Below are 13612 nucleotides of genomic sequence, written 5' to 3'. Positions count from 1 at the left end.
AGAGGAGCTGCTGAGCAAACGCTAGATGAATGAAATAAATGAATGAATGACCATTCACTGCTTTGTGACATCTGAGGAGCAGGGGACCGAGGGGCAAGGCACTGGAGCGGCAGAGCTGAAAGCCTGGGTCAGGAGAAAATGAAGCAAGCAAGCAGTTCTCTGGTGCTTTCAATGATCAACATGCATGGCTTGCTAAATGCAAGGCTGGAGGCTCAAGTCTACCTAGAGGTGCCTCAGAAGAAAGGCCTAGTGAAGACTTCCATAAAATCAGGGAATGCTGCAGAGCACAGTTCTCCTCTGACATGCTCGAAGGTGCCACGCAGTGAGAATCCACGCAACAGTTCCTGGTGGTCACATGTGGAACAGGGAGAGATGGATGGGCTGGCAGAATGGACAGGGAGGAGGGGTGGGACGCTCCAGAGGCAGGCAGGCTGTCCTAAGTCCTAGCCTCCTTCCTTCGACAGAGACCACCCGGGGCCAGTCCTGCCGCCCACTGCCCCAACCTGGATCCGTGCCTGATACTGCATGCCGGGCCACGAACAGGGGGAAGGGTTGGCTTCTTTACCCACCATCCCACCCATGGGTCTGTCTTTTAGGTGAGTCTAGATTGGTGCACGTGCATAGCCCCCAGCCCAGGTAAGTCTCCCAGACTGGTCCCCTCGCAACTCTTACCCCTTGCCAGAAGGAACACAGCAGCTCCCTGCTCCTCCGCTCTGACTGCTGTCTCCTCCCCAAGGCCCACCCCGATGCAGCCAGGAAGGTTTTCTAAGGGGCAAATGGGGACCATCTCCGCCCCTGCTTCTCAGCCTTCTAGGACTCCCCCCAGCATCCCAAAGAAACTCTGGGGTCTTGTCAGGCTTCCCAACGTCCCTCATGACCCAGCCAGCCAACCACCCGCCCTGGGCCACCTGCATTCTCCGGCGTGGCCCTTGAGCTACGCCATTGCCCTCCTACTGCAGCCGGGACTTTCCACACCTGTGGGCCGCTGGAACGCCACTCTTCTGCCTTCCCTGGTCAACCCTCAAGGCCCCCGGGACTGACATGTCCACTCAGCAGGACGCCTAAGTATGGACAGCTCCTAGTTCTAGCAGGACCTCAGGGGTGGCCAGTGGCAGTTTCCCCGACTGCCTTCCTTTCCCGCTCAGCTGGCACTCCCCAAGGTCACAGGCAGTGCTGTCAGGACCTTCATCCCTCCAGGGCTTCCACGGTGCCCAGGGAAGAGTGGGCAGTCGATAATGGTGGCTGAGCTTGACAGCCCAATGAAAGGCTGGAGGTTTGAAGCCATCGGCATGTCAGAAGAAAGCCCTGCCAATCGACTCCCCTCCCCCACAAAAAAACCCCAAACAATGGGCCACCGAAAATCCTATGGTGCACACGCATGAGACACCTTACAAAGAAAGAGCAGCAGTGGCGATCCAGTAGGTTCTCATTCCAGGTGACCGAGCATCCGTGTCACTGGGGAACTGTGAACACTCCCAGGATTTTCAGTGGCTGGGTTTTGGGAAGTCCAATGGCTTTGAATCTCCCACCTGCCACTTGGCAGCCAAGCGAACTAACCATTTGCCTCACCCAGGGGCCCCGGGGGCCCATGTGTCCTGGGGGTCTAGCGGATGCCGGATTGGGTTGCTAACCACCATGTCAGCTGTTCAAACTCACCAAACGCCCTGAAGGACAAAGATGAGGCTATCTGCCCCTGTGGAGAGTTCCAGACGGGGAAACCCACAGGAGCCATTGGACCCTGTCCTAGAGGGTCCTAGAGGGTCACTCTGAGGTGGCATCGACTTGGTGGCAGCAAGTTTTGGTTTGCACACCCACTTCTCACAGAACACCTGGAAGCACGTGGGATAGACCCATTTTACAGACAAGAAAACAGAACTGAGAGTGGAGGTTGGTGTGCGTGTGTGTGTGTGTGTGTGTGTGTGTGTGTGTGACTAAGATTTGAGCCCAGGTTTCCTGACCCATTTCTCCTGGGCTCTTGAAGCGTCCAGCTCCTCACCTTTCCAGTGTGATCCTCTTTCACCCCTCCCCTACTCCAGTAGCCTTGGCTGCCTCCCACCCTACCCCCACTCAGTCCCCTAAAAGCAGGGCTCTGAGGGAGCAAGCTGACTCCGCCTTCTGGCTGACTCTGTCACAGACCCCAGAGCTACCACCTTGATAGGAACAGGCAGGCAGCAGGCTCCCAGGGTGGACCCGACAGGGCAGAGAGGCAGTGGGACTCTGCATTGGCTTCCTCAGAGGAAGCCCCACACACGTCCAAGACCAAGGGAGCTCTAGCCTTCAAAGTAGTTTGGGTGACTCTTTAGCGACGTCAGAGCATGCGTCACCATCAAGGGAAAAACAGGCTCCGTCCCCAACAGCGGGGCCTGTGATTGAGCTCTGCGTGCCCCTAAGTGTCAGGGAGAGGTCCTAGGGGTGACTGGGTGTCGGGATCACAGACTGCTTTAATATTCTCTTTGGTGGTTGTATCTCCCAAGCCTCATACACTGAGAATGTGCCATTCTCAAGATCAAAAGAATCCTGTGACTTCTCTCCATCTTGCGAGGTTTGGGGAGGGAGACTCGGGCTGGTGGTGGAGAGGAAGTTCAACATTGAGTGGGCTTTCTGTGCCACAGGCCAGAGACAGGCAGGCCGCCGCCAAGGGCTCTCCCCAACTCAGCATTGTACCCCGTTAGCCCCAGGTTTGGTTCCCTGGGCCCAGACCTCTTCACAAGCCTCCAAGAGCCCAGCAAGAGGCTGAGGGAGCCAGGCACTGGCCGCCAGCTCCAGCTGGTAGAGCAGCCTCTGCAGTGGGCAGGAGGCCAGGGCGGGGGCGGCAGGAGGCGGAGGCCAGGCTGACTACCAAGGAAGCAGCGTCACAGATGGACGGGCTGGTGGCTTTTGGCGACTGGAGGAGCCCTTGAGAGTTGAAGGGGCTGCTTAGGGGATGGGGGTTTGGGGAACAGGAGTCCACAGCCACTGAGGTGGTCAGCCTGGTTCACCTGGACCTGGCGCACCTGCTCCTGCCCCCAAGGACTCAGCTCTCAGGATACAGGGCTAACAAAGCGGGCCTCAGGCTAGAGGAGAGATGGAGTTGGCTCCCTCTGTGGTCTTGGCCCCGAAGAGGGTTGAGAGGCAGAATCCCAGGGCAGGCAGGCAGGCACGAAGCCACAGTCAGGACCAAGGCTGGGGTCTGTCACGCTTGACAGGGACCCACAGAGTCTGCCCTGGGCCTCAGGGTGTCCAGCCCCTCTCATTGATCTCTGCCCCTTCACTCCCCCCTTGACTCCTTCCTCAGTCCCTCCCATGTCACAAAACTCCTCTGCCAATCACTCAACACCCCTCTCCTGCCCCAGTCCCTTTCTTCTCTCTAGAGGCCCCTCCCCTTGGCGGATCCCACCTCACTGTGCCTGGCTCTCTTCATTCCATTGCCCTTCCCCTCCTTGTCTCTACCCAAATTCCACCTTCGCTGAGCCCACTCGCAGCCCTGAAAAGGAGCCCTTCCCCACAAATCTCACTTGGCAGCCCTTTCACACAGGGAGGACCAGTGGCCAAGCCTCAGCCTGACCTTGACCCAAGTCCTGCTTTAGAGCACCAGCTGCGAAATCCTTTCCCCTCTCAACACCTCAAACAGCAGCCTCTGCCACCTCCTCCCCGCTGTGTCCCACAATGCCAGACCTGTGCCTTCCTGGCCCGGGGGAGTGACTCTGGGTGGCAATGGAGGCATCTCAGGGTCCCTGCCAGCCAGGCCACACCCGGTGGTCTAACCCTGGCTCATCCGCAATTCCTGGGGCCTCCAACTGAGCAAACAGCTCTGTAAGCTGCAGATCCTCCTTTTTTGTTAAGTCCCCACCACCACCTTCGCACCCCTGTAAAAGGTAGGGAGAGGTGGATTTCAAAGCAGCTCCACTTAATAAGTCAGACCTTGAAACCTTGGAGGTGACTTCTACCTCTGCTGATAGAACCACAGAGCTTCCTGACAGGCGCGTTTATAGAGCAGAGCAAGCTCAACGCCTTGGTGGTGGCAGGGCCCTTGGGGTCATGAATCAGACCCCGCCATTTTGTGGTTGGGGGACCTGCTTGAAGTCAGACAGTGAGCCAGGATCCAAGCCGGGTCCAGAAAGATAGTCCTTGGACTCCAGTCCCAGGACCCTCACTTGCCTTCGACACGTGTCCCCACCCCAGCCCACAATGTCCTACTGACTCCTGACCCAGGACAGCCTGGGGAGCTGACTGCCAGGGGGATGCTGCGGGACTCTCATTGGCCCTGAGGCAGTGGGCTTGGGACACGCCCAGGTCTTGCCCTGAGACCTTGGGAAAATCAGGTTACACTTGTCCGCTCTGTGAAGCAGAGCCTTGGGCACCAAGTCGTGTGGGGAAGTGGTGAAGCCATGGGTGGGAAATGACAGGCCCATGGCAGGGGCTCCCAGTGTATAGGGGAGTTAAGGAAGAGGGGCTGGGAGCCCCATTGCCTCCCTGAGCACCCTGCAGGCTGCTGGGACAGAAGGCGGATGGCATTGCTCTCCGGGCCAGCCCATCCAGGAGAAAGCTCAATAGGGGTGGCTGATCCCAGCAGTGCCTCTGGCAGCTTGTGGCCCCGACCCCACTGCAGGGGCTGAGGGCTAACCACTTGGGAAAAGAGCAGATAATCACCAGCTTGTGCAGGTTGGCAAGAGCCTGTGAGGTAAAGAGGTGAGGAGCGGGCGGGGCAGGGAGTCTGTCAGAGCTCATTTGGCATGATAGTGGTGGGGGTGAGCTGGGTGGGCGTCCCCCGCTGGTCAGCTCAGAGCACATCCCACCTCCAAATACTCCAGTGACCTTGGGGGTGTCACCTCCTCACTCTCCACTCAGATGCCTCAGGCTCCCCACCTGTAATACTGGCATCAGGAATCAAGCAGCTGACATTTCAGTGGACCTTGGTCTCAAGGCTTAGGACAGCTCATCACTTGCTCCCGGCAGGACAGCCTGGGTGGATTCACGACCTTGGAAAAGTCACTCAGCCTTGTTTCTTGGCTGGGAAGTCAGGGGAGGAAGGGGAGGCAAGAGAAGCGTCTGTGGGGATGAACCGAGTCAGCTCAGCATTCAGTTTTGGATGGAGCTTAGCATGAGACCCTCTGCCAAGGTCTGCCTCCTTGGGGAAGAGAAAGATGGGTGGGTGGGCTTCATCAGTGTGAACATGAGAATGTGCCCATCTTTCCCTCGATCTCCTGGAAGAAATTCTTGCTTGTGCTCGATTTACGACACTCACTCAACACCTGCCAGCTCCAAAGTACTTTCTCCTCAATTGGTTTGGGTGATGCCACCCAACTTACATCTGCTCTACGGATCGAAAAACATGCTCAAAATGGTTTAGTGGCTTGCCCAAGGTCACACAGTCAGCGTCGAACCCATGCTTCTCTGACACCGGAGTCCACGTCACCCTACCCACCCGCCTCCACTTCCGGAAAGTCAATCAACTTTCTGCACTCTCCAAGAACACCTGCTCTATCCCCGGTCCCAGGAGAGTGGGATGGGGCATACAGCAACCAAAAAAGCGAGTGTTGTGTGGGAACAGCTTCCTAGCCAACTCCATCCTATTTCTGGCTGGGGAAGGATTGGGCACGGCACGTGTTGAGGCCGTGACCTTAGGATACCTCCTGAACTCTTTAGCTACCCCTCTCCTTCAACGTACCCGTCTGTCCCTAGATAGAGGACAAAAGGCCAGTCCAGCACCCCAGCACCAGAAATGGGTGAGTGAAGGGAAGCAGCTGGCAGCTATGGCCTGGAGAGCACACAGCTGCTGGTGTCCCAGGTCAGACCTGACTGTTTTTCGTGGGCGCCTCCCCATCCCCACAGTGGACTTGCTGCCAGGAGCAGGAGCTTCAGCTCTGTCCAGGCGGGAACCCCGTATGGGGGTGAGGGGGGGAGGATGCAAGCCAGAAGCTGAGGGCTCTTCTCCTATCTTCCCTCTCTACCAGGAATTCGCTCTGGGGCTGGGCCCATTCGGAGTCCCAGAAATGCTCCCTGGGCATCCAGAGGGCCCCCAGGACCACTCCTCAACTCCTAGCGCGGATGCTGTTTTTGTTCTCTGCTCCTCCCAGTGACAGACCCAGTTCTCATCGCCGGCTTCTGCCTCCCCAGGGGTGTTTGGGCAGCTGAGAGAGAGCCAGATTGTCCTCTCTGTTGGTGCCCAGGATGGACAGAGGCCCAGCATTCAGAGGGGGCACCTCTTTCCTCCACCCTTAGGAACCGGAATCTCCACAGGGTACCTGCAATGGCCTTTTCCTTCCCTGGGGAGCGAGTCCTTCTCCTTGGCCCGATCAGACTACGGCTTGAGGCCTTCCTGGCGTCCCCACAGGCCTGGCCATGCCCATCGACGCCCTGGGGTTCCTGCCCTTGATCTCACAGGGGTCTGCCTCTCTCCATCCCTCTCCGTGAAACGAACACCCATCTTCACTTCTCTGCCCAGGTGCCTCCCCTCGTTGCACGGATACGCCATCGACCCCCCAACACCTGCCCTGCGCTCCCGGTGAGCCTGTGGACCCCGAGGTCCCTACTGAGGAGGCCCGAGGTGCCACGGAGCCCAGCCCTTCTGGGACATGCCCCTGCCCCATCAGGGGCTCTCACCTCCTCGCTGACCGCCGCGCTTCGCCGGGCGCTGAAGCCAAGTCCCCCGGCCACGCCGCGCCGGGCCGCCTCCAGGCCGCCTCCGCGCCTCGGATCGGCAGGGCAGCTCCGCGGCACCCGCGGGCCCGCAACCTCCGTTTCCCCGCGGGCGCCGCCGCCTGCTGAAATGCTGGACAGCGCACCACCATGGAGGCGGCCTCCCTGCCTGCCCGCAGGCCAGAGGGCCCAGCGCCCGGCGCCCACAGCGCCCCCTGCAGGCCTGGAGGACACACAAAATCAGGCGGCCCCGAGGCCCCGCCGCTGCCTTGAGGTCTGGGGCGCCCGGGGCCCGGGACGCGGTGAATTTAGATCGAGAAGTGGAACTGGGACGGGACGGCGCAGCCGGGGTCTAGAGGGCGCCGGGGTCCGGCTTCAGGGAGTGGGGTGGAAGAGGCGGGGGTGGGGGCCGGGGGCGCGCTCCTTTCCTCGACCTCCCTAGTGGCTGCACCGAGACCGAGGCCGAGTCAGGGATGGTGGAGGGACATCCAAACCCGGAGAGGAGTTTGAGAATGAGATCGCTGGGGTGTCGGTGTGGCGGATCTGGGTGTATGGAGTCCCGGCGGGTGCAACCCCTTCCCCACGAAGAAATTCAGGGATGAGAGTCCGGTCTCTGGAAGGGACATTCTAACTGTCGTCGACTCATCACGACCCTGTAGGACAGCCTAGAACTGCCTCTGTGGGTTTCCGAGACCGTAACTCTTTTAGGGGAGTAGAAACCCCATTTGTATGCCCTGGAGTGGCTGGTGGTTTCAAACTGCTGACCTGGTGGTTAGCAACCTAATAAGGTGTAACCACCATGAAGGAAGCATTGGGAGCCCAGAAATTGTTCCTTAGTGGCAGTGAGGGACACTTGAGGCCTCTCTTTTGGTGGCTGACTCAGGGGTGGGCCTGGGGGTTGGCAGGAGTTTCTAGGCAAGGCTCTTGGGGCACACATCTTAAGAAGGCTCTTACGTGACACTGAAGGTCATCGCCGGCTCAGAGACTGTGGGTGCTGGGCCCGTGGGTTTCTGAGGCCTGGGCCAGATGCAGATGCCGGTGCGCTACTGGGTCATTCTCTGTATTTGTCTTTTTCCAGAGTCTCAGCTGTCCTCTCCTCTCCCTGCTCCCTGGGGCTCCTCACCAGCTTTTGGTGTATGTGGGGGGAAGGGGCTTCCTACTGCAGCCCCTTATCCTTGCAGAACAAAGGTTGGGGTCGGAAGGAGGAGTGGGCTCCCAGCTGCTGCTGCCATTACCAATACCCAGAGCCCCTTGGCGCGAGCCTTTGGCTGGTCTTCTGCCTTTTAGCTGCATGAATATTTCATTGGCTGGGGCCTTGGGCTGGCCTAGCACGAGTCCAGCATGCTCCCCTTCCGGAGCGAGGCCTCCTCAGGCGCAGGCGAGGATAGGTCAGCCCAGTGTTAGGTGAGGGCCTCCCTAGAGAGCCTGCGTGGAAAACCAGGGCTGGGTGTGTGGAGGGAGAGGAGAAGGATGACGGTATGCAGGGATAGGGACAAGGCATCTTGGCAGAGCGAAGCCGAGGGCTTATAAGACAGTCACGTTCACTTTTAGAAACACCACCTCCACATTGCTTGCGTTTCTGACCAGTCCTGGCTTCAACTGTTTGACACTAGTGACCCGGGAGTGCCTTTGCCCCAGCTGGGCACACCTTCCCTGGCCCTGCCTTTTCTGTCCCTGTAGCCCCTAACTCCCCACCTCTCTGCTTCATGGTGCTGCTGCTGCAGGGGAGGAGGGGGTGAGGGGAGTGTCCTGCAAGCTATGAACAAGCAGCCTCTCTGACCCCTCCAGGTCCAGTTAGGGGGAGCCCTGGGAGCCTGGGCAGCCGCTCCTCCACCCCCTGCATTCCCTTGCCCTGGTGCTTTGGAATCTATTTCTGACTTGGTTTCCCTACCCAGCCTGTTTGTTTGTCCCCCCCCCCCAAAAGGGGCTCTTTCCCTGTGATTCATTTCAGCACATGGCATCCCCATCTGGACCGTGGGTCCATCGGTCCTCCAGCCTGCTTTGTCCTCTGGGCCTTGCATGCTGACCTCTCCTGACCAGTTACCCAGGCTCCCTTGCTCTTGGCTTCTGATTGCAGTCACTGTACAAACGCTCATTCAGCATCTTCCATGCTTTGGATGATCCCCTTTAACCGGCCTAACTAGGCAGATACTAGTCACACCATACCTGCTTCACGAATATTCATCCCACGGGCAGCATCACCAGGAAAATGAGAGGTGGGAGGAGAGAGGGGCTCAGTATTTATTCTCCTTCCACGCTCCTCTCCAGCCGTGGTCTAGGGGCCCCCTTCTTGCCACGCACCTGTGCAGGTGCCCTCCCTGTGGCCCTCCAAGCCTAGGTGGTGACAGCTCTCTGCTGTGATGAATCCCATTTCCGTGGCCCTGTGGTCCTTCAACATGTAGCTCTAGGGTGAACTCGCCTCCAGGGGCCTTCTTCCCAGAGACAAGAACGTCAGAGGGGAGCCTGTAAGGAAAGGCTGGTTCCAGCTGGCCTCTGCCCTTCACCATCAGACTCAGACCTAGAGAGTGGCTTAAAGTCGCCTTGCGCTCAGAATTGGCCCTCTGTGTCTCCTATTTGTCCTGTCTCTGTCACTTTCCCTGTCATTCTGTGTCCAGCATGCGGGCTTCACGAGGGCATCTCTGTATCTCCTGTACCAGTGCAGGCCCTGGCTGAGAGGAGGCGAGAAATAAGTGGAATGAACTCACGTGGCGTTCTGCCCCTGTCTGTCCTTCACTGCCCCTAGCCCCTCCCTCTCGTCTCGCCTCTCCACAGCTCAGTCTACCCTGCTCTTTTCCTGTTGAACGTTGTGGGTGATGGGATGGAGACTCACACCACAGGGCACCTGGCCGTCGATGGATGCCCAGCTGTTCTGGTGTTTCTCCACGCGCTCTCTTGACTTCGTTCACCAGAACCACCACAGGTGCTTGACGAGTGTTAGTATTTGAATCCCACACCAGAATTACTCTAATACTTACAGACTGCTGTGTAGCAAATGCTCCATTGCAGTGGCTTAAGACAACAACCGTTGTATTAGGTCTCTTCATTTTGTGGGTCAGAAATCTGGGCAGGCTAACCACAGGACAATCCGTTCTTATGAGGGGCCCCTACTCATCTCTGAACCTCCTTCCTAAATGATCACTGGAGATAGGGGTATTATAGCAAAGGGCGGCCAAGAGATCAGATGGAGCCTGGCTATCAGAAAGAAGTGTATCTGGGGGGTGTGGGGGGGTGTATCTCAAAAACTTGTCTTAAAACAAGAAGCCACTTAAGTGAGGTGTCAGCTAAGTCCACATGGAAGAAGTACACCTGCCTGTGTGATACGGGGCTTATAAATAATAAAGTCAAAGATCAGAGAAGGCTATGAATGACAGTGCAGGCCCCAAATCCACGTACAGAATCCTGAGATGCATTAAAAACTCCATGGAATTCTCTCGGACGGTAGGCTCGGGATATGACTTAGCCGTGTCCTCAGACAGAGCGCACTGGAAGGTGGATTCGTGCAGACAGGCTGCTGCTGCTGTTGCTAGGTGCCAACGCAGCGGTCCTACCTTCAACGGAACGAACCACCGTCTGGTCCCGTGCCACCCTCACAATCACTGCGACGTTTGTGCCCACTGTCGCAGCCTCTGCGTCCGTCCAGCTCGGGCCTTCCTCTTTCTCACTGCCCCTCGCTTTACCAAACGTGATGCCCTTGCCCAGGGTCTGGTCTCTTCTGACAGCGTGTCCAAAGCACGTGAGAAGAAGGCACGCCATCCTTGCTGCTAAGGAGCATCCTGGCCGCACTGCTCCCAAGAGTGATATAGTTCAAGAGAGGTTTAACATCTTATCATTTGCTTTTCCTTTTGATCCATTAAAAAATTTTAAATCAAATTTTAAAATTTTTTATCCATTTTAAGTCTTTTTAAAATTCATCATTTTATGGGGAGCACTCCCAGATGTCTTGACATTCCATAATTCAAATAGAGCAAGCAGGCTTGTACAATTGCTACTACAACCGGTTTCAAACATTTTCTTTCATCTTGGACTCTGATATCCGCTCTCCTTTAGCCCCTCCCCCAGGAACCCTTGTTACTATTGTTAGATATTATTATTACCTTTTGATCCGTTTTAATGTATTCGATCTTATTTTATTCCCTGCTTTCTTTCAAAGTTTCCCGTATCTTAATTTGTCAGAGCTGTTGGGGATGGGGGGTTGATGTGATTTGCCTTCTAGGAAGTGCAGTGTCGGCAAGCCTGGAGAGGAACAGTTTCTTAGGGCTCTAGCAGGAGAAACTGGGAGAAGATGAGGAGCTACGAAGAATGAGGACACAAATGAAGAGAATGTCTTAGAATTGAGTATGTGAAGACTGCACAACTTTTCAAACTTTGTTTAAGCCATTGAATTGTATGGTATGTGAATTATATGCCCCCGAACCTGTTAAAAATCAAATAAATTATACTGTTTGAAAGAAAGAAATGAAGAAAAGACATCTGGGAGGGCGTAGCTAGGGGATGCTTCTGTCCGCGATCAGATGGGGCCACTTGGGAGTATTAGGCACACTGGGCGGGCGGAGCTCAGTTGGAAGGCGGTGGACACCTTCCGTTCTTTGTCAGGGCCTCGGTGGGCCTGGCCGAAGGGCTGGCTCAGCCAGCTCTCCCTCTCTAGGTGGGTCTCAGGCCCCTCCACGTGGTGTCTCCATCAGTTCTCATGGGTTCTGTTTTCCATGGGAAAGGTGGCCCAGGACTGAAAGACAAAGATGTCCCTTGGACTTCAGCTCCAGGGGACTTCCTACAGAGCCGTCCAGGCCACCCAGTCCAAAAGTACCAGTCTGAGGTCACCTGGGATTCTTGACCCTCCAACGTGGTAGCTTGGCCTCTAAGAACAAATTCCCCCAAAGGGGAGAAGTTGAAGCTCTCTACCATGAAGACCGAGGGTCAGAAACGGCCTCACTCTCACCATTTTTACTTGGTTACAAATGTCCAACGTACATGCAGTCGTGGTCACCAACCAGCTCCTGTAAAGTGTAAGATATTAAGGATTCGAGGTGCACCGGTACCGGTACCGTGGTTCATAGTAACAGACAACTTTATGAAGAGCATCAAAATGTTATCATTATGTTGGAGTTGTTTTAGAATACTTGAAAATATATATTTTTTAAAGCTCACTTTATTGAGGGCTCTTACAGCTCTTCCAACAATCCACACATCAATGGAGTCAAGCACACTCGTACATAGGTTGCCATCATCATTTTCTAAACATTTTTTTTCTGTTTGAGCCCTTGGTATCAGCTCTTCTTTTTTCCCCTCCCTCTCCCCCCCTCGTGACCCCTTGATAAATTATAATTTATCATTAGGAAGTATTTCTTTAATGACTTTTTTTTTCACACACAGGAAGGCACGCTATATAATAAGACAACGATTTGACCAACTGACATCCGAGATGGACTGTACCGAGCTTGTCTGAGTTCCATAAAAAATGGACTTGCAGACAGAGGCAGGAATGGAACTTGTTTGGAATCTGAGGATGCCTCTAGCCACATCCCTACTCACATTCAAACGCGGGGCACACACCTCCCTTCGTAGGAACTCTCAGCTCTCTTGAACTTTGTTTAAACAAACTTTCCATACGTGGCGAGTCATGTTAGGCCGAGGCCTTATGCATGTTAACAGCTCCGGAAGCTGAGGGACCCCTGTCATGTCCCTGATCTGCCCTAGGGAACTTATGCTCCTCCTCCCGGCCTACTCCTTCACCCAGAATGTCACCTGGCCCCACCACTCTGGGCTCAAATGCTGTTGTCCTTGTCCTCACCCCACGGTCACTCATCCCGCCCCCTCCCTTCAGCTCTGTCCCGACATTGGTCTTGGGAGACACGTGGCTATGTCACAGAAGGATGGCACCTTCAAACATGGGTGGCCAGCAGGCATTTGCCAACGATGTCTCACCAGGCCCAGAGAACATATTTCATTCTTGCTCTCACCGGATAGAGAAACCCCAGCTATGGAAGACAAAACCCCAGCAGCTCACCTCCCGGGGACGGGGGGTGCAGATTTGCAAAGCCATCCGGGCACACTGAAACCAAAGGGGACAGTCTGAAGCCACAGGAACTTATTGGCACTCCAAACAGCAAAACTGAGTGCATGGCAGGTCCCCTGCTGGCTGGCTGTGGACACGAGGATTCTGGGGGCACCTCTCCTGGCTTCTCCCTGCAGGTGAGATGGGGGAAAGAGTCAACGTCCCTAAGAGGCTCTTCAAGACTGGTTAGACTGAGACCCGACTTGGGGTTGAACTGTGCCCTCCCCAAAAGATAGGTTGAAATCTAACTCTCAGCACCAGTTATCATGACTTGGTTTGGGAAGGCGGTCTTTGAAGATGCTGTTCATTAGCACAAGGTCATCGGCTAACTGAGGTCATCCATTATCGTGACTGTGATGTCATAATCCAGTCTGAGAACAAGGAAGACCGTCAACCAGAAGGGCCAACACTGGCTGGGACACCGGGCTCAAGCATAGGGACACTTGTGAGTCTGGGGCGGGGCCCAGCCATGTCTTACTCTGTCCCATACGGGGTCACTCTGGGTCGGGACCAACTGGATGGAGTCTAGCAACAGTCCACTTGGAGTGGTGTCCTCATGAGATAAGGAGAGACCATGGCCCAGGGGCCAGGGGGAGATGGGGGCAGAAGGGAGAAGCCTGGGGCTCATTAGAAGCTGGGTGAGCCAGAAAAGGATCTCCCCACCCTAGAACTTTCTGAAAGTTCTAAGCCCATTTTGTTTGGGGTTAATCAATCGGACCCTGGAGGGATGGTGGGCTAATCATTGATTGAGCCGCTCCCCAAAAGGTTGGTGGTTCACAGCCACCAGCCGTTCCCCAGAAGAGAGATGAGGCTGTCTGATTCGGCACAGATTTCAAGCCCCCAGAGCCCCTGTGGAGCAGGAGTGGCTCTTCTCTGTCCTATAGGTTGTTAGGGGTCAGAATCGACTTGACAGCAGTGGTTGGGGTTGCAGCGGGGAGGTGC

Source organism: Tenrec ecaudatus, chromosome 12 (genome assembly GCF_050624435.1).
Source record: "Tenrec ecaudatus isolate mTenEca1 chromosome 12, mTenEca1.hap1, whole genome shotgun sequence".
In the NCBI taxonomy this organism is placed as follows: Eukaryota; Metazoa; Chordata; class Mammalia; order Afrosoricida; family Tenrecidae; genus Tenrec; species Tenrec ecaudatus.
This window is presented reverse-complemented; position numbering follows the sequence as displayed.